The 25,745-nt window shown below is 39.6% G+C and overlaps 1 long non-coding RNA gene across 1 annotated transcript; it reads left to right on the top strand.

The window, feature by feature from the left end:
* The first annotated feature begins 1,593 nt into the window (after positions 1–1,593).
* Positions 1,594–21,862, top strand: LOC145549447 (uncharacterized). The gene is made up of 2 exons (XR_014085433.1): positions 1,594–1,940; positions 20,979–21,862. It is a non-coding gene; the product is annotated as an uncharacterized LOC145549447 (long non-coding RNA).
* The last annotated feature ends 3,883 nt before the right edge of the window (positions 21,863–25,745 follow it).

The raw sequence follows: 25,745 nt of genomic DNA on the forward strand, positions 1-25,745 counted from the left end.
AAAACTTCCACATGATCGTCTCAATAAAAGACATCCGTCTCTGATTTTGTTTGGTAAAATGAATCCATGCTGGACGGCCAGCAATAATCAATCCAGCACTGTTTAATTTGCTGTCAGCTTGCGTAGCACAGAGCTGTCTGTCTCGCTTTGCTGGCTTTTGTTGACAAACGCTCGGCTGACTTAAAAAAAAAAAAAAAAAGATCCATTCAAATTAGGCAAATCCCTGTTTCCTTGGGTCGTCTGATGAAGAGTTGTGCTGCAAAAGTAAAACTCGGCAAAGGAGCATGAATATTTCAGTCAAGTCATTTTCCACCTTAAATTATAAATCACCGGTGTCTATAAACAAAAGGCTAGCAGCATCACAGAGTGAGTTTGGGTCTTTGTCCTTCTCAGCACACCTGGACTTGTTTCTGCTCTGCACCTGCCCGACTGCTTTCACAGCAAACTTCTCCCGACCTGTCATTTACATGTGGGCCACATCCTATTCAAATGCCTCCGTCTGAGCAGAGGAGCGTTTCAAAACAGACACCCTGCTGACCTGGAATTATGCACCGATTTGGATGAGGTCTGAGCAGATGCAAAAATTATAATAATCAAATTAATGCCACTGCAAGTAAACTTTTATTAGCCGCTTTTTCACGATTTGTGTTTTGAGCGTTGCTCCAGCCCAGTGAGGTTAGGTTGTGAAATCAACTTCCAACTCTTGCCAAAGATTCTCGGTTGGATGGACTTTGACTGGGCCATTCTAACACGTGACTACACTTTGCTCTAAATCATTCTGTTACAGATCCTGTTGTACGCTTTACATTGTTGTCCTGCTGGAAAGTGAACATTTGCAGTCCAGTAGAGTTTCCTTGAACATTCAGCTTCTCTGATCATTTAAAGTATCCCCACAGCATGATGCTGCCATGACTATGTTTTGCTTTTGTAATATGTATTTTAAGACTTCTGTCACACACACAGATTTTGCATGTAAGTGAAAAATAAATAAAAAATCACCTTCTTCCACAAGTTGGCAAGTTCAAAGTTTAGGATCCTGTTTTACAAAGTAATCCCACCTCTAAAGTTCTCCCTTGACTGGTTCAATGCATTCCTCAGTTCTGGTGGTTCTGTTTGATCACTGAGCTTCTGTAGCAAACCTGTGAGGTCTTTTACAGAACACCTACATCTATACAGAAATGACATTACACTTGACTAGTTAGGTAACTTCCAAAATCATTCGGAAGCAAGCGTAAGGGGGTTGAATACAAATGCACGCCACACTTTTCAAATTGTCTTTCTATTTTGTACTACTTTTGGTCGATCTCATGATATTGCAATAAAGTACAGTGAAGTTTGTGGTTGTGGTGCGACAAAATGGGGAGGGAAGTTAAATGACTATGAATACTTTTCCAAGGCACTGTGTACACTAATGCGGCAGAACAGGTTTTTGCCTTGGAGTCAAAGTCTTTATTAGAATCTTATTCTTTATTTTCCACCATGTGGGGAGATTACAGTGGAAACAGCACAAATGCACAAACAAATCATACTCCAATCCAGGATGCTTAGACTATAATACCACCATGCTTAGCTACAAGAATAAAAAAAAGGAGCTGTGCATTATCTGGGTTAAACATTTCCAGGTAAGGGCCTTCTACAATGCCGAGAAATCACTTTGAAGCTACAACTTTATTCAAAAAGAAGTGAACTGTTTATATTAAGCACAACTAGTACAGTGGCCACTCTTTCCTGTGAAAGTGATCACATCTTTACGGCTCCCTGTCGCTGCTCTTTACAGATCTGTTTCCCAGAGGTATTTGACGAGGAGAGCCAAAGCAGGAGGAAGTGTGGGTCTACAGCCTGCATGTTAACAATGCCTCCCCTCAGACCCCCCGGCCCAAGCCCAGCCAGTCATGCAACACCATGGAGATGTTATTGACCTCAAGGTTAACTCTCCTCAGGTAAGCCTGGGAGATAATGGACAAAGAGCAGTTCTTTTACAGGTGGAGTGACACGGCATATCCGCGCCGCGTAGCTCCTCTCGCATTGACAGATTTTCTAATTCACTGCAGATTCCCATAAAACTGGGTGGCCAGGGCCTGCCCTGTCCAACAGAAGGCCCATTCATGCTGGGTGGGATAAGGGGCCTGGCCAAATTAACCTGGATTAATTTAACAGAGCAAAAGGTCTTTACATCCGAATAAAATGAAGATCAATAAATTAAATGTCTGGGTCAGAATGTCAAGTTGCAGCGATGATCAGCTTGCAGACGGGGAGTTACGTTCCTTGGCTCATACAGGGCTCCAAAAAAAAAAAAGAAGAAAAAAACACATGAGAGAGCCTTAATTACTTTATTCAGAGGAAGAGAAGTGCTCCCATGCCTCTCTCTTTACATGCTAGAGTTGTGCTTCTGTAAACACACTCATGTCAGTAAAGAATGCTCATTTTTTTCCTCTCATTTGGCCTTAGGATTAGTTTCTGCAAAAGAAAAGTCATCAAAGAAACCACTTGGAGATGTTTGTATTCCACACTAAGAATAATTACTTAAATGTCTGATTTACGTCTGTCAGGATCTTTACACAATTTCCTTCAGTTTTTATTCAAATCGAAGGCACTTAAGACACGATTTCATATTCGCCACCAATATCGTTCTGCGTTTGCGTTCCAGCGGCTCGAACTAAACCTGAACCGCATCATGTCATTCATTACACAATCAATTATCCAGTAAGGTCAGGCTTGTACAGAGGCCATCTCATCACGCAGCCATTAATATCTAAACAGTGTCTGCCTGGAGATGACATGCAGGACAATGGAAAGAGGGCCTCAGAAATGACCAAGTAGTCTTACCCCAAGCTGTTAGCAAATTAAAGAAACTTAAAGACACGGGGGTCCAAAATTTCCATTACGGAATGTCAAGCAGGTGAGACGGAGACTTTCTTTGAGGTTGGTTGCATTTTTAAGTCGATATGCAACACAGGTATTGATTTTGAACTAAACATTTTTGATGTTGGTTTTAGTGAGATGCAACAGGTACAGTGCTTGTTTTGATTTTGGACCTTATTCTTCTCAGTCGCTGATATTTTGTTGGAAGGAAACAGCTTTTGTTGGTTTGTTCAGAAACAAAAAAACATATATATGTTTTTTTTCTTTTACATGGTAACGTCACTATAAACTATACTTTTAAAATTTGCAAAACTTTCCTTTTATACACTGTAGCGTTACTTTGAAATGAAATGGACGTCATTAGAGATGCAATGTTAAACAAAAAATAAGATTATTTTTGTTGTAATTAAACATTTTTATCAATAAAAAAACTAATATGCTGAGAGAAAAATTCAATTAAATAAATTCCATTTGTATGTTGGGTTAGGGTAGTACTTACTTACTTACTTACTTACTTACTTACTTACTTACTTACTTACTTAGCTAACTTGACTCTTCATGAGAATTTCTCCCAAATCTCCAAACTGAAATCTCTCTCAATGCTGTCCTCTGTAAGAAAGTAGTTGTGATTTCAGCACCTATCCCAAAGTCAAAGACATACCCAACTATTTATTCATTTTTTTAATGGAGCTTTTAAAAAGTGTCAGTGTTTTTACACACATTTTTTCATCAACAGTGCATTTTAGCTTGATGAAGACAGTTAAAAAAAAAAGTCTCTGTAGAGTTTTCTCTCATTTTTGTAAATCTATAGATGTATTTTTAATTATTTGTTGTTTTCAAAATTTGAAATAAATAAATAAAATTCTGCAGAGAATTTGCTTTGTGTTGATCTTTCCCCCTCCACTATCAGTCTTGCGATGCCCACGGTGACTTTGTAAATGAAATACCAAAGTAGTTGCTGCCAGCAGGATACTTCCTCAGATTAGCAAGGCTGTTTACACAGTCCCCTGGTAATCTGGGCCACAGGGGACATACCTGTACTGTGTCAGAGGCTGAGCTAGAGTTACACAGTGTAACCAAGCAGCCATAACGGCCAACACCAGAATAAGATCTAGCGGGTCCGGGGGAACTGGCCGGGATCCAGTAGGGTCGGTACTGGGTACAACCAGTCTTCTTCCTCCTCTTGGCAGAAAAAGGGGAGAAGAGGATAAGTGCTGTGTGTTTTTGTTTTCTGAGAAATGTTTTTGCTTGTTAGCTTTGGATCTATGTATAGGAAAAAAAACATATACGCGCACAAAGACAAAACTTTCCATCAGGTTTAAAAACAAATAACCATGATTTATGATCTTGGACAATTACTGCACACAGGTAGGCCAAGCCTCTTTGTGTGGGGAAGGATGTGGATTTAATGGATGTGAAGGGAATAATAATAATAATAATAGGTAGCTGCCATGTTTGAACTGCATGTATTATAACTGGACGCACACAAATACAAACACACCACTATGTGTACATACACTCCCATATGTGTGTGAGCATATATTCCCCAGTCTTTTTTCTTGGTCCCTCCCTCTCTCTCTTTTCCTCTCTCTCTCGCTCTGTCTGTCTTTCTTTCTCTCTTTATCCTTCAGCTGTTTCCCTCTACAAACATAAGTCTGGGAACAATGAAGAGGGATGCTGACCATCTGTTCACCTGCAAACAAACGCACAAGATGCCACTTTTAACTCGGGTGCATTTGGAAAACTAGTGTCCAGGTTAAAACCCAAGTGGTGAACTCTATCAGCAGGTAAATCACTGCTGCTCAGCCTTAACAACACCTATGTAGTCGCAGGTAGAATATGGTAAATTAAAGCAAACATTAAATTCTTAGTTTCTCAGTGTTCATGGATTAGTGCGTCAAGATTCGCAAATAATTTACCGGTAATCTTAAATCAACACAAAGATAATTTATTGCACCAAAATAATCACTCTTCTTCAAAAGTTGAAAACGATCCAATATGTGCATGCAAAAACCTAATTAATTCGTTGAGCAGTTGTTGTTTTTTTGTTGTTTTTAAGATACACGCATCTATCAAAGATGCAAACTTTTCTTCATAACCATATTTGTTAAGTCTGCTCAGTCCATTTAATTTGGATTTTGTAAGACAGATGGACACAAAGTGCATCTGCCTTACAAAATCCTCCTTCACATAAGGAGGAAAAAAGATTGATGTTTTTTTTCATACATTTTCTAGAAATAAAACTGAAGAATGTGAAGTCCCAATTCCTTGTAAAAACCAGCCTTTACTGTAAGTGGAATCACAAATATTTCATGTTATTTCTCTATTGGTTGGCTGTGAACAAAAAGTGTCACACCCATTGTTTTTCAGGCAATGGCTCAACTTCAGATTAGACGGAGCGTGTCTGTGATCAGCAATGTTCAAGTGTGGATTCTCAGTTGGATTGAATTGAATTTTATTATTAGAAATGTATTAACCAAAAGTGGTTGTGTTTAATAATTTACTTTCCCTGTTGTGTATTTTAGTTTTATTTATTTATTTTTTTTGCATTCGTAGCAAGAAATTGTTGTTTTGTTTTTTTTTTAGCAGAATTTAGCAATTATGCCAACAAAACAAAAGCAACGCTTGGAAGCATTTACCACACCGCTGCAGCTGAACAACCGAGAGCAGAGACATAAGCAATGTGTAGTAATAGTGCTAATGACAAAGATAATGATGCCATCGCGTCTCCGCCCGCCCATCCTCTCCATAATGGGAGAGCAGCTAAAGGGCGTGTTCAACAAGCGGGAGAGGCTGGAGGATGATTCTGGAGTAAATCACTTGTGGAAAGGTGAAATGTGGCCAGCACGAGTCGACCTAATCCATGCCAGACATGTGCAGAACACCAGAGGAGCAGGTGCAAACAATTGAAGCAGCTGTCAGTGAGCTGCCGTGATCTCTTTTGATATCTTAATTGTTAGTCAATCCAACAGCAATTTTGGCAGCGTTGCCAGCCCCCAGGACTTGCCCTCGCTCAGCTCCCATCTGTCAGGGGGCTTGCGGAGCTCTGGTTGTTTCGTAACGGAGGGCCCATCTCCTCTGGATGTGTGTGTCCGGGCCGTCGAGCATCTCGGAGGGAAATCGGGCTTGATTGCTGCCATTTCCGCTTGCTTTGGTGGTTTGGGTCGGGGTGCAGGCTTATGCTGATAATTGCCATGTTTCAGGACTACTGGAATTCGTCGAGCCTCCAAGCTGAACCGAGTCCCCCCCTAACCCCTTGTCTGTTCAATACAACCAAAACATTGTGATTAGCATAAGAGCAGAGTGTGTGTCAGTACAGATTTAGGCCTACAACCTGAGACTCTCCAGAAACTTCCCCACTATAGAGTCGTAAGGACAGCGGTGAGTAGCGGCAACGGCGCTCAACCTCCACAACAGTGGGATCGCGCAATCCTGCAGAATACAGCCCCATAAGGAGTATATGGGCTAATAGAGTTCCCAGGCAAAGGTAATGCTCAAGGAAAGGTCAAAAACGTTTTCTCATGATAAAAAGCAAGACTACCATTCACATGTACAAACACACATTCACAGACGTCCAAGAGGCGTCATTATGAAGAGATAACTCACAGTCCAGCGACAGTGTGGGACCTGCCGCTGCTCATTCAAAGCGAGATGAGTCTTTACTCTCTGCCCTGCCTGACCCTCTCGATGATTTATGTGGCCCCGGTAAGCCGCTTCTATTTGAGGGGGCCCTGGGAGGAATGAAAGTGTTAACAGTGGGGTGTTGAGGACGGTTGGGTGCGATAGGGAGAGTTATGAGTTTTCTCAGCTGAGCGTCCAGCTTTAGGTTTCTGACATTGTTTTTGTCTTGGTGAGGGCGGGAAGAGCAGGACTAGTAAAATGTTGTGGGGGGGCAGAGGGGCAGGGTTGGGGGGGTGGACAAGAGGATTGGAGGTGGGGATGGGGGTGTTTCCACAGGGCCTGCAGGCTTGAACTCCACAGCTGAACCACTGACCCTAACCATCCATCAGTGCTGGAGTGAGACAAGGCGGGGGTAGGGGTATGCGACAGGAGGGAGTAGAGTCAAGTCTAGGGCTGGTGACTGGGGCCGAAGGGGCTATAGTGGGTGTTACTGCAATGGAGGGACAAGTCACACCAAAAGAAAAAGTCAGTCTACTGTACAAAGATGGAGACGTTAAAGTCCAAGTTCTTTATTTAGAGTTTAACCATTATGGTTGAGCAAGATTTAAGACTGTATCTAGCTTACATTCTTGATAAATTGTTCTTATTATTTCAGTAACACTTTATGATATATGATATAGGGTTAGCGGCAGTGCTAATGCTGAAGTCCAGCGTGCTCGCAAGCTGAGCTTCAGGACTTTGAGGATGTCATTGACAATGAACGACACAAGTTAGCTACAGTTGTCAAGGAAAGCATTTAGGTTTTCAGAATTTATCTAAAGTTTATTACTATTCCAGTCTTTTTTGTGTTAAATGGTCCAAGAGCAGTGTTAATGCTGAAATCCACCTTGCTAGTAAGCTGAGCTTCTTAACCCCAAAGCAGTATTTGCCAATGCATGAGTCATATACGCTGGGGCTGTCAGGGATAAAGTTTGTATCCCATCGTTTTTAAATTGATTTCAGAAACGTAATCCCATTTCCATGAAATTTTATGCCTTAAAGATGCAGCAGCTAACTTTTAAATATAAAAAAAAATATCTCTTGCATATCTGTTAAAACTGTCACTATATGCCAAGAGTAGAATATAATATAAATAATCTGTGGGAAAAAAAAAATCAAGTCTCTCTGGCTCATCCCAGTTGTCCTACGGCCATTTTCAGAAATGCATTGCTTCGGTCAAAATCAATCAGAGCCAGGAGGGAGGCCTGCCTTAGCAGAGTCAGTCATGCTCATGTATACTGTTCACACTCTTCCTAAATTCAGCTCATATCAAGCTAACGACTGCCAGTGTGCTGCAACAGTGCCAATGGTGGAAAAAACAAGCTAACGTGGCAGGAAAACTGTTGATTTCTCAAGTTCTTGGTAGTTCTTGTGGAGGGAGGGCTGTGGCACAGCAGAGAAAAGAGGAGGGACCTGTAAGGTGTGCTTGTTCAAAATTTCAGTCTAAGTTTATGTTGGTTTTTTTTAAAGCTCCTTGCTGCAGGTTTAGCCACTTTAGTGACGGCACTAACGCCAAAGTCAAAGTTGCTAACAAACAGATCTTCTTAATCCTAAGGGAGTGTTTACTAATGAATAGAACATCTTCCCTCCAAACAGAGGGTTTCCACTGACATCTTTTTTTTGTATCAGGCTTAAATAACAAAGAAAATGTTTTACAATTTTTGACTTTTTCATGTCTTAAGTCCCGCCCAAATGTAGCATTAACAATAACCCTGTAAATTGCCATGTAAATGAGTAACATCCCACCTTTTTAGAAATTATTTTAAAAGTTTGTTAATATTTAGGTATCAGTTGTTAAAAACCTATTCTTATGTTAACATGGTGGGGTTGGATGTTTAAGTGTCCTCTATCTGTTAAACTTTCTTCATTTAATATGCTTCTGCATGTTAATATCTGCCTATTAAAAAAATAAGCAAACTGTTGCGCCCGTTTACAGCATATTCTAGCTGGTTTCTCAGAGTGATGGAAATAAATGAAAACGGTGTTTCTGAGTCAAAATGTATTCACTTGGAAATACATTCAACCACATTTTTATTTAAAATTAAGACAGAACAAGTAGCGGAAATATTACTTGGTTTTCGTGTGCTTCATTTAGCAGATCTAAATTCAAAAACCGCCTGCCTAAGAAAACAAAATATGATTTTATTTTATTTTTTTCCAGTCCACAATTTTGTCTGCGCTCAAAGAGCAACTCCAACCCTCCCCCCCCAGCTGAGCTTTCAGCTGTTGCCCACCACTCACTGTCACTTTGTTCCACACACCCACATACACACGCACACACACACCCCCACACACACACACAATGCAAAGCCAAAGGTAGACTGGACCCTGACATTCATCCCTCAGAGGAGACCTGGCCCAAAGCCAACGAAGCCTGAACTGGGGGGGGCCCCCCGTCGCAATGACAGACTAAAAGGAGCACTAATGGTTAACTATGTGGAAGAGTCCACGGATGACCGTTTTAATATTATCCAGTTTGGAACTCCGTGACACATATTCCAGTTTCACAAGGAGCCAAACACGGAGCCCTGTGTCAGTGGCATTAGCGGTTGCAGCGGTGACTGTGTTTGTCTGCTTCACACTGTGTAAAAGACGGCTCAGAGGATGAAGACGTGCTGCGGGACGAAGTGGCTGGAGGGGGAAGCGAGATGAGAACCAAAAGAGTTTATGGCCCTCCCGGTTAGGATATGGCACTGCAGCACGGACAAATCCATGAGCAAGCGAAACCACTGTTTTAAATAGCAGGTATCTGGTGTCAGCCCTGCCCTGAGAGAGGCCTTCTCTATCAATATGTTCCTTTGCCCTTGTCTGCTCCTGATATCTTTATCTTGTCAGGACCTCTCCTGTTTGTTCCACCTCAATGGCTTCCGTCTGTGCAGATGGAACCCTGCTGGTCGATCCACCATGGTTGCTCGACTGAGGCTGGGCCCGGAGCAGGACAGAGTTCGGGGATGGGGGGGGGGTAAGATGCTGTGGGGGTGAGCTGAAGGCCGTCTCATGTCAACCTGTTGTCTGCAGGGGCCTCATTACACAGACGCCAATGGAGAAGCTTTTAGAGGGTAATTAGACCATTATAGATAGTCAGGGGAATAAATCAGCACTCGCTACATCCTCCGAATAAATGAGATGTTAAGAAGAGCAGCTATTCTGCTCAGTTACTGTGCACAAATGCTTCCTTTTTGTCTTTATCTGGCAAATCCACAATTTTGCTTTGTACGTCTGTAAAAAAAACCAACAACAAAACAACAGATTTTTTATGCACTTTTTTTCCATCTTGCAGATTTCTGTCCCTAGATTTCTAACATGTTGACACTAACTGGTACAAAAGCCTGGTGGCGAGAGGAAGCCTCCGTCACTATTTCCTGCAATTTCGAGCTTACCCCTGAGATGAAAATGGGAGCGGGATTGTGGGAAATGACAGATGCGGCTCGAGAGGGCCATTGAAGAGGTCATGTGTCATCACGGGGTCGCACATGCCCTTTGAGGAGAAGCCGACGGGGAGGGGCCTCGGGGAGGCTTACCTTCCCACACTAACCTGGCGCGGGACAAGGCCTGGGAACGGGGACGAGGCAGGCATCGCCAACAGCATCATCAGAAACCTCTGTCACTTCCCTGACTCTCGGTATAATTTCTGCCTTCAACTGAAGACGTCTCATATGTTACACCAATAAATCATGGCCATCATATGTTGAGCCGGCCAGTTTTTTTTTTTTTTTTGACAGACAGGCGCCTGCTCTGTGTTTCATCCCTTCCTCCCTCTTGCTTTCTCTTGCAGTCTCTTACAATAATTTGATGTGTGTGCGCACGAGTGTGTACGCTTGTGTCAGAGGGAGAAAGAGGGGAACCTATGTGTGATTTTAATAGCCATCAGTTACTTACCTGCTCACACATGATACCCCTGCAGCCTGCTTGGACAGATGGCTATTACTTTCCAGTTGTGAAAATCAAGCCTATATAAACACAGGCAAGACTGAGATGCACTGGACCAAGTGCAAGGTCCCTCTGATAGATAGTATTCGGTAGTGTGTGCGTGCGTGCATGTGTGTGTGTGTGTGTGTGTGATGTGGTGTGAGGATGAGGGTTGATTCTCTGGCGTCTGTCATGCGCGGTCTATCCTGTGGAAATCATTAAGTAGGAGCATTAGGCCGTCACTTCCTGGCAAAGCATGCAAGTGAGATGAGTGGCTTTATCACTTTCCAGGACAGGTGGGAACTTTATTGGAGGCAGGGCAGAATTGGATTCTGATAGAAGGAAAAGTGAAAACAGATATTCAGCCTTGATTGCTCTTGCTTAATTGAAACGCTTTTCTTCTGTGGACTCTTACAAGTTCGAAGTCAGCGTTTATGCTCTTAATTCTGTTAAACCTTAAGAATAACGCATAAGTCCGTTGGTACCCTGGTAAAAAAAAAATAAAATGTGCAAAAAGCCTCGTGGTAAATTTGTCTTGAGAATAATCGCATGTTAACAGTTTTTAAAAGAATAACCCAACCTTTAATTTGAGAAGAAGAACTTTGGAGGTATGATCCCATACGGAACTGGGAGCACAATTGTCTTTACTCCTGCTGGTAATTATTTTTTACCACCTTTTCCCAAGAAAAATGCAGCTTTTTACGTTAAAATGGAGCAGACAGAAGGATATTTGATTGTTCCTCTTTGCCCAACTTCTGATCTTCCACAGTCTGATCCTTTCTTCTTTTCAGCTCATGCCATAGATTTTTTTTTTTTATTAAAGTTTTTATTGTGTCTAGTAGCCTTTATTTGAGAGAGGTCAGATGGGAAAGTGGGCAATGAGAGAGGGGGGGAAGACATGCAGCAAATGTCATCAGGCCAGGACTCGAACCCGTGACGGTCGCATGGAGGACCAAAGCCTTCACACGTGGATTATGCTTTACCCCTGAGACACCACAGCCACAGGTTTTTATCCTATTTATGTCTGGGGACTGAGATGACCATAGTAAAAATGGACTTAATGTCCAAAAAACCATTTCTGTGTTAATTTAGCAATATTTAGCTTATCGTCATTATTCTGACAGATTTTTTTTTAGCTGCAAGTTTATCCTACTTAAATGTATTTTGTATTTAGTACAAGATGCTGTGCAAGAGAAACGAGCCCACATCATCACACATCCATCCTCCAGCACATTCAACAGCAGGCACACGGATATTTTCCACATATTCAGTCTTTGCTTCATGCAACGTGACGCAAACAAAAATCCACATTTAAAATATTCTTAGACTACTGTGCTATTTTTTTTTTCTTTTACATTTATTTCCGATGCCAGATTGAAGAGTTAAAAATAATAATAATAATAATAATAATTTATTGCAACTTTTCCCTCCCAAAATAATAAAATATATATATATATATATATGTAGCTACAAACACTAAAATCCACAGCCTAACAGGGGCAACTCTGGCGTGCAGACATCCTTCTGTAATTTTGGCTTCATTAATTGTGGCCACCTCATGTTGGGCTGAAACACAAGCCTCTCCGCGTCTTGAAACTCTAGATTCCTTTTAGTGTCAAGGTTGGCCCCGCCGTGTTGCCTCTCTCATGGAATCTGCAGTCATGTGACTCGAACTGCAGCGTCCCAAAACTGCCGGGGTTATTGATCACGGGTCGGCTCGCTGCGGGACGTTTACTGTATAGCCCACTTTACCGCACACCAGAGAGCTGTGTGCGGGGATCATATCTTTTGCTGCAGTCGATCAATGATAATCTGGTAAATAATTCACAACGGGATGACCTGAATATTATTATTATTATTATTATTATTATTATTATTATTATTATTATCGCTATTATTGTTATTATTATCAATTAAATATTTATTTTCATATGATACAATATTTTTTCTCTTTCTTTAAAAAATGTCGGGGGTTTCTATTTTTGTGTATTTTATAGCATAGAAATCCTGCAGAATATTAAGGAAATTAAATCATTAAATTATTTTTACTTCTGCCGGAAAAAAAAGTTGAGATTACACAAAACTTGTTCACCACGCACTTATTTCACCGCTAGATTAGTGTTTTTATTACGTAAAGTTGTCTATTTATTTTTACATGATGGCAACTGTGATCAAAGCATGTATTTTAGTTTTATCGTTATTATTTAAATTGTCTTAGTATCAAAAAGTAACAGCGGTATTAATTTGCGGACATTTCTCGTTCAAATATATTTCATTCTTTTCTTTCTTTCTTTTTTTTTTTACTTTTTCCCGTCTTTTATGCTGTGAGCGATGAGTATTCCTGTTCTGTCGATTTTATAAGCTTGCTTTGGTTGAAAAAAACAAAACAAAAAAGACGTTCGTCACGAGCTGAAAGGTTTTCATTAAAAACCTAATTTGGCAAAGGACTGTTTGTTTGAGACCATCTAAAGCTGTCCTCTCGGTTAATTGGTGAGGAGAGCATATGAGGGCAGTGAGGCCGATCAGGTGTCTCTCTGTGGCTGCTGGCCTCCGCTTTGTACCGCGGCTCTCTGGAAGTCCTGGTCCTGGAAGGCGGAGGCCGCGCAAACCTGGAGAAGGCGTGCATGTACACCTATCGCCATCTCGTGGACACGCAGAGAAGCAGACAGCGTGGGGGCCACTGACTTTTCAAATGGCAGATTATTTCACATAATTTATGCAGTTGTGATAAAAAAAAAAATAAAAATATTGGTGAGGCCAAACAACTCATTTCTATTTTTGAGTAATTACATTGATCCCATCAGGTCTGGCGACAGAGACATTTTTGTTGCAAATGTGCTTTTTCATATATATATATACACTGCTCAAAAAAATAAAGGGAACACTTTAACAACACAATATAACTCCAAGTAAATCAAACTTCTGTGAAATTAAACTGTCCACTTAGGAAGCAACACTGATTGACCCGACGAGGGTCCTCATTGTCAATCAGTGTTGCTTCCTAAGTGGACAGTTTAATTTCACAGAAGTTTGATTTACTTGGAGTTATATTGTGTTGTTTAAGTGTTCCCTTTATTTTTTTGAGCAGTGTATATATATTCATATATATATATTATTTTTTTTCTGCAGAAATTTAATTTACAGCCACTGAACAAACTTTATAATAGCTATAATTTGTGAAATAATATTCAGCGAAAATGTTATATCTAAAATATTACTTCTAACCTGAGGTTGGATGATTGGATGAGGTTGAACTAGATGTCCAAATAAGCCTATAAGCCAACACAACACCGGTGATATTTGTTTTAAATTGCCAAAGCGTAATTGTGTTGTGCACCTGACACTCCTCATGATTTGCTATTAGGCCAGAAATTAAATAAACTTAATTACTGAACGTTTTACAGTAGTTTGATCTGAATGTTCATTCTATTTTTTTTATTCTTAGTGCTTTGTTTATTTAGATGTCATTTTATTTCCTTAGTCCATGATTCTTTGCCATTTGTAGTCGGCTTAAGCGTTTACATTCATCCTACTTTTCGTAGATGCTGCATTTTCAGTGAATCATTCTCCTCTTGTTCCCTCGAGTCTTGGCAGTGTAAATTATATCTCTTTCCTGCTGCTGCTGGTTTTATTTGTGCTCAAGTTTTCAGATTCTCTGCTTGGTCCTTTCTTTACAGTTTTGACTTTGCACTCAGATTTTTATTGAACGTCCTCTTTGTCCTGTTTAGTTTGGGTCCAATAAAAAAAAAAAAAAAAATGACTATGGGATTTATTCCATCTTTACATTATAACTTAACATTAATTATTAATTATACAGGATTTTTTTTATAAATTATGGTATCCATGTCTTATTTATCTTCTGACTTGTGTTGTTTCAGTGAAGATGAGGTAGAGCTAGGATGGAGAGGCAAGTCAAGTTAACTAGCATATTTTATTTGATTCACATTAAAAGCCTGTATGAAATATGATTCTAACTTGGAAACAAGTATTTAAAGAATGATGAACTTTGAACATGAAATTATCACTTTCAAAATAATTGTCAAACTATAAACACTATAATCTTAGTTAAAAGGGGGAGAAAAACATATTACCACATTTCCAGAGTATTTTTTATTTGTTGTTCATTTTGAACAACTTTGCTTACATGTAAAATCCAAACCATATCCTTGGAAAAATTCCAGCATAGAAAAATGTATGATGTACAAAATAATGAGAAAGACTTTGAACTTGTCGTCCAGCAGACTATTGTTGACATCCTTCATTTAAATGGTAAACCACAGAGTTCCTGCTGAAGAAACTTGTTTTCCAGAGTTCTGCAAATTATTCCAGAATATTATTAGCATATTATTAGGAAGTTGTCCTTTCAACTGTGGGCAACAGGAATGGAGAGGAGGTGAATGTTGGATTTGCCACAATGTTGCAGTAATTCATGCAGCAGGAACCCCAACCAAGTAATGCATTTTATGCACTGTGTATACACGTGCAGACCACCAGAAGGGGAAAATAAAGCATTTCTTTTGTTTTTGTAAAAATATTCAAACTTTTTAATGAACAAAACCTTGAAATTTAACTGGAAAAATAAGTAAAGGATCTACAATTGTTAAATGAGGAAAATAAAATATTATTTACAGTGGAATTCTAATTGATCAGGATGCACCTTTATGATTGTAGCAAGTACGTTATATTATAAGACATTTTTTTATTCTGAAAAGCTATTAAACTATGTTTTAAAACTGTTTGGATGATACTGTTTTGAAAGGTTGTTTTAATCTTTTAAATGAGCCTCATTGGTACTCATATTCTAATGTATTAGAAATGACTGTGGGCTATGAATCTTTTTAAAATCCAAATACAATTTAGAAATGTAAATGTAAAGAATTTTAAAGGAGCTATTCACAAACCTCTATAAACTGCATAAAAAAATAAAGGTGGAATCAGGTTTGTTTTTTTAAAGCTTTCAACACTTTATTTATTGTAGTGGTCGAGTGCCATTATTGAACCCTCTGCAGCAGAATAGTTTGGTAATAGTTTGGATGTTAGACTCACTAAATGGGGAAAAAATAAGTAAAAATGAATGTAAAGCTGGTTCACATATTTGACAGAATCTGAATGATTCTGCATGTTGTACTCAAGCTGGCCCCTTTGCATCTAGAATATTAATTAGCAGACATATTTCTTGACCCTTTCTTTTTTCTTTTTTTCTCTTTTCGCAAAACATGTAATCCAGCCAAAAAACCTAGGACTTCACAAATATATTCAAACTGTGCCTGCCATGTTTGTAGAAAGGGGGAAATCCCACATGGGCCTGTTGGGACTCGGAGTACTGTTGAGCCTGGCCTGGACAGGACCCAGGGGTTGCATAAACTATGCTTTTGCTTCATAAAGGATCAATAATTAATATGTCAGAGTCAGAGCTCCTATCACAGAAAAAAAGCTTGCTAACGCTGAGGCGGACCGGAGTGTTTGTTTGAGTTCTCCGCTGCCCCGTTTAGAACAAGGCACTTCATTCATTCTTGTGGGCTTGCTCGTTCCTTGAACTTCGCACAAACTCGCTTGAATTTAGTCCAGCTCCAGTAGACATTCTTTGTGTAAAAAAAAAGGCCAACTCAGTTCCATTTCGCTGGTCACTCGGCACCACCTCCGACTATACCTTCTCCTTATCTGAAATGTTCATAAGCTTTCCACAGATTCCTTCAACAGCTTAAACTCCTAAACATCTCTGGCATAAACAACGCTGTTGGCACGGGCAGAAAACCAACGAAACCGCCTTTAAATGTGATGCTTTGACTATCTTTCCCCCTTTGCTGGTATTTAGCTTGGCTGCCGGCTTGGGCATTGTGGTTTCGACCCAAATACTTCAGCCAGAGTGAGGGAGAGACAGCACGTTATTATTCTCTCTGCATGCTACACTGCACATGCTAATAAGGGAAGACCGCTGGGATGTTTTTTTTGTTGGATTTTTTTTTTAAAGGGTGGAGATCATGATGTCATCACGGGGTTTTATCTAAGTTGCGATCTGATGGAGGGATGCAGTTTCTTTTGGCAAAGCTCTGGGGCCCAGAAGTGAAGCTGTGGTTTTGCTATAGAGAGCCTGCTTAAGGAGATTACACAGTCACCACACCTTTGTTGCATTATGGGTCAGACTGAATGGCCTTGAACTGTGGATGTTCCAATAAGATGTCATACTGATTACTTTTGGAGGTCTGAATAAAAAAAAAATATATATATATATAATAATAATCATTCACATTTCTCTCAGCACAGTTATGGCTTTCGTTTTTTCCATAGGTTGGGATCGTGAAAAAAACATGTGTCTGGTATTAGATTTCTCAATCTGTTCATTCCCTGTTACAAAGAAACACAAACCCCTCGTGAGTACCTGAAATCTACAAATGATTTGGATCCGTTCTAAAAATAACTACTTCATGTTTTAACAGTAGATACAAAAAAAAAATACATTATGCAATAACTTACTAATAACATAATTACATAGTTACCAAGTTTTCATGTTCATGAGCTATGCTTCAGTTCATTGACCCCACCTAGACGGCACGGGGAGAAGAACTGGGAGGATGATGAAACTTGATCATTTAATCATAAGATGACCCAAGAAACCGGCATGATGACAACAGTAGGATCTGATGATGTCTGATTTAAAAAGATTAGCATATTGGGAAATTGATTACTGGATGTAACACGGTTGAGAAAATTAGCAAATGAAAAATAAGTATACTGGGGCATGTGTACAGAGACGACGAGGGTAAATTAACACGAGGGATCAGGAATACAGAAATAAATAAAAAACAATATGGAACAAAATAGTCCAAATAATCAAACTAAACCCAAAGTCTAGCATACTCATGATCGTGACACCCTGATGGTTTTGGATTTATTTTTCAGGTCTAGTTTTTGATTCTTCTTGTATATCTTTTTTTCTTGTCATATTTTGAATAGATTTAAAGGAAGAAGGATGATGGACTTTGGATTCTTTTGGATTTACTGTCTGATCTCAGTCCACTTTCTCTCCTCTAACTGCATTTTCCCCTCGATAAACTGATCCCTGAGATATCACCGTTACTGTTTGTGAATGAACAAATATTGTAATAAGTTATTTAAACCATACTTTTTTGCGGTGTCTCAGATCTGGGTCCAGCCACACTGCGGGTAACTTCATTGTAAAGCCCTGACCCAATTTTGCAATTTGTAAAAACCATAGAGTTTTTTGTTGTTATTATTTTTTCACCTAAGATCAAAATTTAAGGGACTCCTTCTTCTATTTTTGTATGGTAGATTTGACAGTACAGTAATTAATTTTCACTTGCGTAAGCCACTTATTAAGTATTTAATTGTGAAATGCTGCTCTTGCTGCTGGTGTCAGTACTATAACATCTGGCAACAAGTAAAACAATTATATATTTAGTTCATGCAAGATTGTAAAATTTGACTCATTTAAATGACTGGGAAAAATTATCGTAAACAAAAACCTTTTTTGTGCAAAACAGCTAGTTTTTTTGGGTGCTTTTTGTCCGTACTATTTCCCCAAATGAAACTAAACGTTATACTGACAGGAGCATTGAGATGGGCAGGCTGAAACTCAGTCTGATCCCGGTTTAGGCGTGGGAGTTTCACCATATATTTAAGGTCCTCAGAACCAAACTTTTTATTGTTCTGTTAAACGTACTGTACTCTTGGGTAATCATGAGAGGCAGTTGCCCTTTTTCATCCACATACTGCAATGCTGTTGGAAAAAAGCCTATATGCCACTTTTCACACCGACCTCTCCAGCTTTCTTCTACCCAAAAGTGTGTGTGTGTGTGTGTGTGTGCGTGTGTGCGTGTGTGTGTGTGTGTGTGTGTGTGTGTGTGTGTGTGTGTGTGTGTGTGTGTGTGTGTGTGTGTGCGTGTGTGTGTGTGTGTGTGTGTGTTATGGTCAGTTCCCTCCATTCGCTGCAGATGGGTTAAATATTACATCAAAGCATCTTTAATGTTTCACCTCTCACGTTTCTTCCCCGTATCGGTTTCAAAAGTGGAGCGGGCAGCATTTTACAGTAGATTTAATGGATCAATGTCCATAATCACATTAGCACCGCCTTTACATATAACAAATTTCACCGTGGCGACATCAAAGACCCTGCCCTGTCACTGTAATCAGGCATAGCATCATTGCATCCAGTCAAGATCAGCAGATATTCTGATGCTTTGTGAAAACGAAGACTGTCAAGGGGGTGATAAGCTTTAGAGCGCGCAGCTCAGAGGGAAGCAGCGCTATTCCACTGCAGCTATGATTCTAAATGAAAACGTTGACTCTAAAACATCAGTAGCAAATTTTTTCATGGATGCCTGAAACCGTGAGGCTTTCTAACTTCTAGTCATAGAATGAACAAAAAAAACAAACATCCCATAATATATGTGTAAAAAAATAAATAAATAAATAACACTACAGTCATCACTCAGCACTGGTTTCAAGACCACCAGGGACTCACTGATAAATGCAGATTAACAAAAGATTCAAACCGCGGAAGAATTAAAATTGATGGCTTCCACTGAGCCACACAGGAAACTGGTGATGACGTAAAATGGAAAACATGCCAGGTTCCCCAGGCCAGGTTAATCAAGACAAGGTTCCCCCTGCAAAACGACCCACACGTGAGTGCGTGTGTGTTTTTATGTGTGTGTGTGTGTGTGTGTGTGTGTGTAGACCTATTGCTCATGCATTATATGCAACCTCATTTTACGGCTGATTGTACCTGCCGTACATAGGCTGCATGCATGAAGTCTTGGACCACGACCCTCCATCCTGTTCATTATAAATAAACAGGAATACCTGATGAACCATCAGACTGTGGGAGTACGCCCAACACAAACACGGCTTCTGTTTTCTGCATGTGTGCATGAAAGGCTGCCTGTGTAAGGGGCTAAGACGGTTAGCAGCAGTATGTTAATGCTCACTGATTGTCTCTGACTGTGATACGAACCCCTCATCAACGCAAACCTTCTCTTTGATCTGCGACGAGATGTTTCTGATATACTGTGACGTCATTCCAACACATGACTAAACAAAGTATTTTGAGTTATTCCTGCTAACTTAGAAAAAAAAAAAGCAAGGTCCTGAATCTGAAACAAATGAATACAAAGACAAGAGTTTTTCCAATGTGACAATTGTTAAAGAAGGAAAAAAAGTCTAATGGGTTAGAATCAAAGACAAACGGTTGCAGCTGATCTTACGTAATGGCCTCAAGTGAGCACTTAATGTGAAAAAACCCACCAGTTGAAGCTGGTCTGCAGAAGAAGGGATGGGCTACAAATCTTACTGATGTTAAAAGTAATACAATGGAAAAATATTTATTATTGCAATTGCTGCACAAGATGATCAAAACCAGACAGGTATGCAATTCACACAGGCCTCTGATTTTTTTCAGTTTCAAAATCTGTCATGATGGGTTATTTTTCATAAAAAAATAAGTCGCTGATAAGACGTCAGATAAAAGATAAGACACTGAGACACTTTTTATATTGTAGGGTTCTCTCTGTTTAAGGAACTTTAAGAAATTAATCACATTTCTTCAAGAATAAAGTTGTGCAGGAGTCAAAAGCAGAGTTAGATTCTGAAACCATTTCCCAAACTTTAAACAATATCTACACATGAAGCAGGATGTATAGATGAAAATTGACAAAGCAGCTCACTCTGAACACCTTATTGAATTGTGAAGTATCTTGGTGGTACCATGACGCTGGTCAAAGTTGCCGGGAAAATGGATGGAACTCAATACAGGACCAACCTGAAAGAAAGCCTGTTCTACCCCCAGTATAGAGCGGATCTACACCGTACACCAAGACTACACTGAACATACAGACAAGACTAAATCAAATCATATTAATGTGTTGGGATGCCCCAATAAGAGGCCAACTCAATTAATGGAAACCACAGCAAGACTTGGAAAATTCTTCACACACTCCCCATTTAATCTGACTGAACGTGAGACATATATTTCAAATATTTCATTCTGTAGATGTTCAAAGCTGGGGATGACACAGCTTTGAAAAGACCTGCATTTATAACTGGAGAAAAAAAAAGTGATTCTACAAAATAATAAATTCAGTTCAGTTGAACTTAGTTTATAGTTCCAACTCAGAAAGCACTGTAGAAACAGTATAACATTTCTATAAGTAAAAATATGGTCTATTCAATCCAATTATAGCTTTTTAACAATGGAGTTAAGTTAAGTTCAGTTTATTATTCAAATTGATAGACGGTTCACTAAAGTTTGCATTGAGTTTCTGACTTTATCAAAATTAATAAGGAGGGCTGAATACGAACACGTCACGTTATGAAATTTTAATTTGTAAAAACTGTCTGAAGTTCCTACAACTTCAGAATTACACACTACCTTATGTTGTTTTAACATATCCATTTGGTTTGAATGTGCCAAATTACAAAAAAGGTCAAGGGGGATGAGCCTTGACCAATCATATCCAAATACTCACCATTGTACCATTGTTTTCAACAAATGTTTTTTTGTTTTTTTATTTTGGCTTTCTATCATCAAGGCCCGTGGCAGTCGCTCAGGAAGTGGACATTCTTGGACTTCACCGTTCCCCACAATTTGTACACATGCAACAAACCCTCTGAGGCAAGCTGGTTTTCATTATGGCTTCAACGTCCGTATAAACCATGATTAATGAAGCCAGGAGATGCTGTATGTCTTTAATTATTATAACTCGACTGCTGTACCAGCCCAGCACCACAGATGCATTGGAAATGTCGGCGATCTGCACCGTCTCCCTGGTGGATTCTGGCAGCTTTGTCTCCTTCAGCATGAAGAAAGGTGGGAGGGAAGTGACACAATCCCCCACTACCCACCCCACTTTTCTTTTTTCTCTCTCTCTTTTCTCACAGTGGCACCGGAATTTTCTTTAATCAATGTACACGCATACTTATGAATGAGTTTAGGCAGTGACAGATTGGAGAGCGGGCTCGGGATAATTACAAGCAGTGGGCTGGTGTGTGATCAGAGCATGGCATTGCATTACCTAGAGGGTTCTGTAAATAAAGCCCTCATGCAATGAATGAGGATATTGTACAGCACATTATGCTGGCTACAATGGCCCTGCCATTGTTACAATTTGGGTTTTGGCTGCAGATAGCTGTTGGTGTTGTGTGACAAGAACTGCAACAGCAAAGTAAATCTAGGCTTATATGATGGATGAGGTCATTCAAAAAGAATTGACACAGGGCTCCAATTTATCCCTGGTAACTGGTTAGATGCTCCAAACAAGCTTTATATTCACTGGGGAGCTCTTTCTTCTTCATTTAGATACATATACTGCTTTTTACCGAGACCACACAAATTGGACAAAGAATTTAAAAAGTATCTGTTACCTCCTTATGAAAGCATTTACAGCCCTTGATCTTTTTTTTTTTTTTTTTTTTTACATTTTTACAACAAACATATCATCTGATAATTTTTTGGGGTGATTGTACGTCATAGACTGACTCAAATCACCATTAGTTTGTAGAGTGTGTGACCAACACCAGTCCTACGGACAGATTAGAGTAGCGTATCTCCAAAACTCCTCCACAGTCTGTTGGTCAGGCAAACGGCTATGTCTTGGTAGATTTACAGTTATTGGAATCATTTTCTGAAGTATATGTTTTTATTTAAACACAAACTGTCTACAATGTCTCTGATGAAGACCATAAAATGAAATGCGTTTGTCTGTTAATAAAATTGTTCCCTCAGCGTTTTGAGTGTTCCTGGAGTCTTCCTCTTACCAGATGTGTCCCTCTCTGCATCCAGCTTGGAAGTAGATGAAGTTGTGCCAGGAACCTTTGGATCTCCGAGGTTTACGGCTTTGTCATTCTCTACATTTTGGGGTGATGACTCTATACTTGACCTGTCTTCATCCTAATATTACTTTTTATGGAATATTAGGATATTTATTTAGGAGTATCTTGGTAAAGACGGCCGGGTACATACGCACACCACGCTGTTTAAAACCAGGCTTTTCCTCCACTTCACATTTATGTACAAATCATGTCGGTCTTTCACATAAATCCCGTTGAGATTTAGGGCTATGAAGTGACAAAATGTGAAACGGTTTAGAGGGTGTGAATACTTTTACAAGTTTTTTTTTTCCTGTCATGTGTGTTTAGCAATACGGCGATATCTGTTTTTAAATTAAAAAAATATGTACAGCAGATTCGTCTTTATCTTTCACAGATCATCATCTGGGATTTACTTCCAGTTCCTGTGATTCTCACAGAGACCTCCAGTATTTTTCAAAAGGTGCTTTTCTCAGTGAGATCGGAGTGAGAGATTGCTGGGCGCAACGCTCTCAGTGCCAGAAGTGAATTACAGCGACGGTCCCAACGCCAGAGTTCTTTCTGCTTGTTTTCTTCCAGAAAGAACGAGGTAATGCTTTACTCAACACATTTCATCCCGATGGCTTGTGACTGCTCCCTGGCAACGCTATCCGTGGTGAGTCACAGCCAAAAGTATGTGCGGTTGGACTAAAGCAAAAGGATGACAGAAAGGAGAAGACTGCTCAGGACCTCAGCTCAGGAACACATTCATCTTCTCCCAGTAAAAGTCCTTTTGGCAGGTTTATACTGCATTAGTCCACTCAAGCCCAGCAAAGAGGGATGCATCCATCATCTTAAATGCAAAGGAGGATGTGATTTTGATTTCTTGTGAATAAAGAACCCTCCCTGTTAGTATAAATAACCCCTTTAATCCAAAAGGTAAGCTGCTATGAATCAACATTTTAACTGCGTTATACATTTGTGAGTACAGTGGTTATAAAAAAATATATATATACATACACACCCGGGTTGAAATGCCAGAATTTTGTTATATGACATTATTTCCTCCTCTAATATGAGCTATTCCCCATGTAGCTCCACTGAAAAATCTTTTGATAGAAATTAAAAACTACAATAACATGGTTGTATAAGTCTGCACATCCTATTATTGGCTATGTCTGTGACAAAACACTGCATTCAAGCTCATCTTGAACAGGATCAGTCACCATTGAAAGAACATCTGAATCTTGTAGGGCTTCTCTTGACATTTTCTTTGTTTCATCCCACAGGAAAAAGCCGTCAGCCTGGAGAAGGGCATCAAAGAGTTTCGACGGCATACACTATACGGGACACACTAACAGTTAACATCAAGTGGAGTGCAAGTACCGAGAACTAGATTTCATTTCACGTCTTATAAAATGACTGAATAAGACCTGGTCAGACGGGAAGAGATACAGCAACATTAAAGCCACTGTGGGAGTGTGGATATCTAGAACATGCAACAACAATATCTTGTACTCGCAATGCTCAGTACAGTGTCAATATGGAGGACCAGCGTTCACTAAATTTTCTAAAACCACATTGAGTGTCCCAAAAACATGTGGGGAATGCCCTGCCACATGAATACCACTACCATTGTGAAGCATGGTGGTGGCAGGGCCATGCTTTAAGCTTGTTTTTCTACAGCTGAAATGTTTTCACGTACCAGTTGACGCTTGAACAAAACCTTCGGAAAGCGGACGAAGAGGAATTTCATCTGTTAGCGAAACAGGGATCCAAAGCATACGTCCAAACCATTAAAAGAATAGCTTCTTGGACAGAATTTTAAGAAAAATAAGTCACGGGGCGGCTTCTGATGAGAACCAAATTAAGAGGTTTTGTTGCAAAGAACAGAGAGCACACTTTTACAACCACAATGTTTAAGTTTTCCATTTTGATTTTTTTTTTTCTTCTAGAACATATTAGTTTATCTTTCCATCGAGTTGTACAGGGTTATAGGTCACTATTGGGTTGGAAAATGTTTTGGAACCATTAGCCTTGCTTTCTGCATGTAATAAACCAAAAGAGCTCAAGCAGGGGTCAGTACATCCACTGTTGCTTCACCATAAAATAAGAGCCTGGCAGAGATTCATTTCCTCTTTAAACAAAACTTCCTCAGTTAAATTTGTTGGAGTTTGAATTTTATGGAGTGTTTCAGACAAAAAGCAACCAACAAAGGAAAGGTTCAAGGGGTCCCTTGGCATAAACAGCTCAGAAAGCTCTGAGCTTGGCTGAATTAAAAGAAGGGAGGATGGCTGTGCTCATTTGAGAGCCCACAACCATCAGCTTTAGAAGACACACCATGTCCCCGCCCCACAACAACCCCCCCAGCATATTATCTGGGATAATTTTTTCTTCATTGTTCATCCGTGACCACACCGTCTCCAGAATCCTCAGAAAGAAGGGAAGAAATTTCTATTCTTTCATTTTGCAAAGATAACCAGTTGCAAAAGATTAGCGGATATTTAAAGATTATCAATGAGATCAGTGTGGTCAAAGTCTAAATATGCCTAACATTTTGTTTCAGAATGAATGAATGACTGTAAATCAACTTTATTCTAATATGTGGTATGAAAACCATAGCACAAAACAGGAAACACCATGAATCAAAAGTTGTGAGAAATGTTGAACTCTAAAAGGTGTAATAGGTACAGCTGGTCACTCAAAGTCAGAAAGAAATTGAAATAACTGGATTCGATGTCGTTTCACATTCGAAAAAAATCCATTGTGATAATGGCGCCATCTTGTGTTGATAATACAGCAGTTCAGAAAAGAACATAAACATCTCCAGGTGGTATGGATCCCTGCGCTTCTGCTATTTGATAGAACAAACCTTTGATAAATAAGGACTCACAATGCAGAACAGAAACAAAACATAAATATTTTAAAATCCCCCCCAAAACATTTGAAAGACATTGTAGCGAGTGCAATGTTTTGCAAATTAATCCAAACTCAAAACTTTTTTTTTTTTACATTTCATAACATTGCAACCACATGCGTCAATTCTTTCTATTGGGATCTTATGAGAAAGGGCAACACAGTAAGAGCACCTAACTCTGATCCTTTTCCAAATATTTTTAGTTAGAAATATTTGGTGTGCATATTTAGCTCAAAGTAGCTAAATTTCTATCAAGTTGGATGTAGAGTATCAGTGAATATTAATTTTGATGTATTGCCATTTTTGTAGGTCTGAAATGTGATGAAGCAGTTTAAGAATGAAAGTTTTTTTTTAATCTAAACTGTTTCAGTGTAGCTCTGGGTGTATGTTTAAGGCTATTTTCCCTGTTGAAGGTGGTATGTCCCCTAGCTGGATTAAGTGGATTTATGGGACTAACATAAATCTACAGAGTGAATGAGGAGACAGGATGACACTTAAGATATTCATTGCCTCCCAAATTTTAGCTCTTTTCTGTGCAGACTTTTATGTTTCACTTCAGGGAGACCTCACGCCAACATAACAAAGACCACAACCC

The sequence above is a fragment of the Poecilia reticulata genome, chromosome 20, assembly GCF_904066995.2.
Source record: "Poecilia reticulata chromosome 20, P_reticulata-male-v2, whole genome shotgun sequence".
Classification (NCBI taxonomy): Eukaryota; Metazoa; Chordata; class Actinopteri; order Cyprinodontiformes; family Poeciliidae; genus Poecilia; species Poecilia reticulata.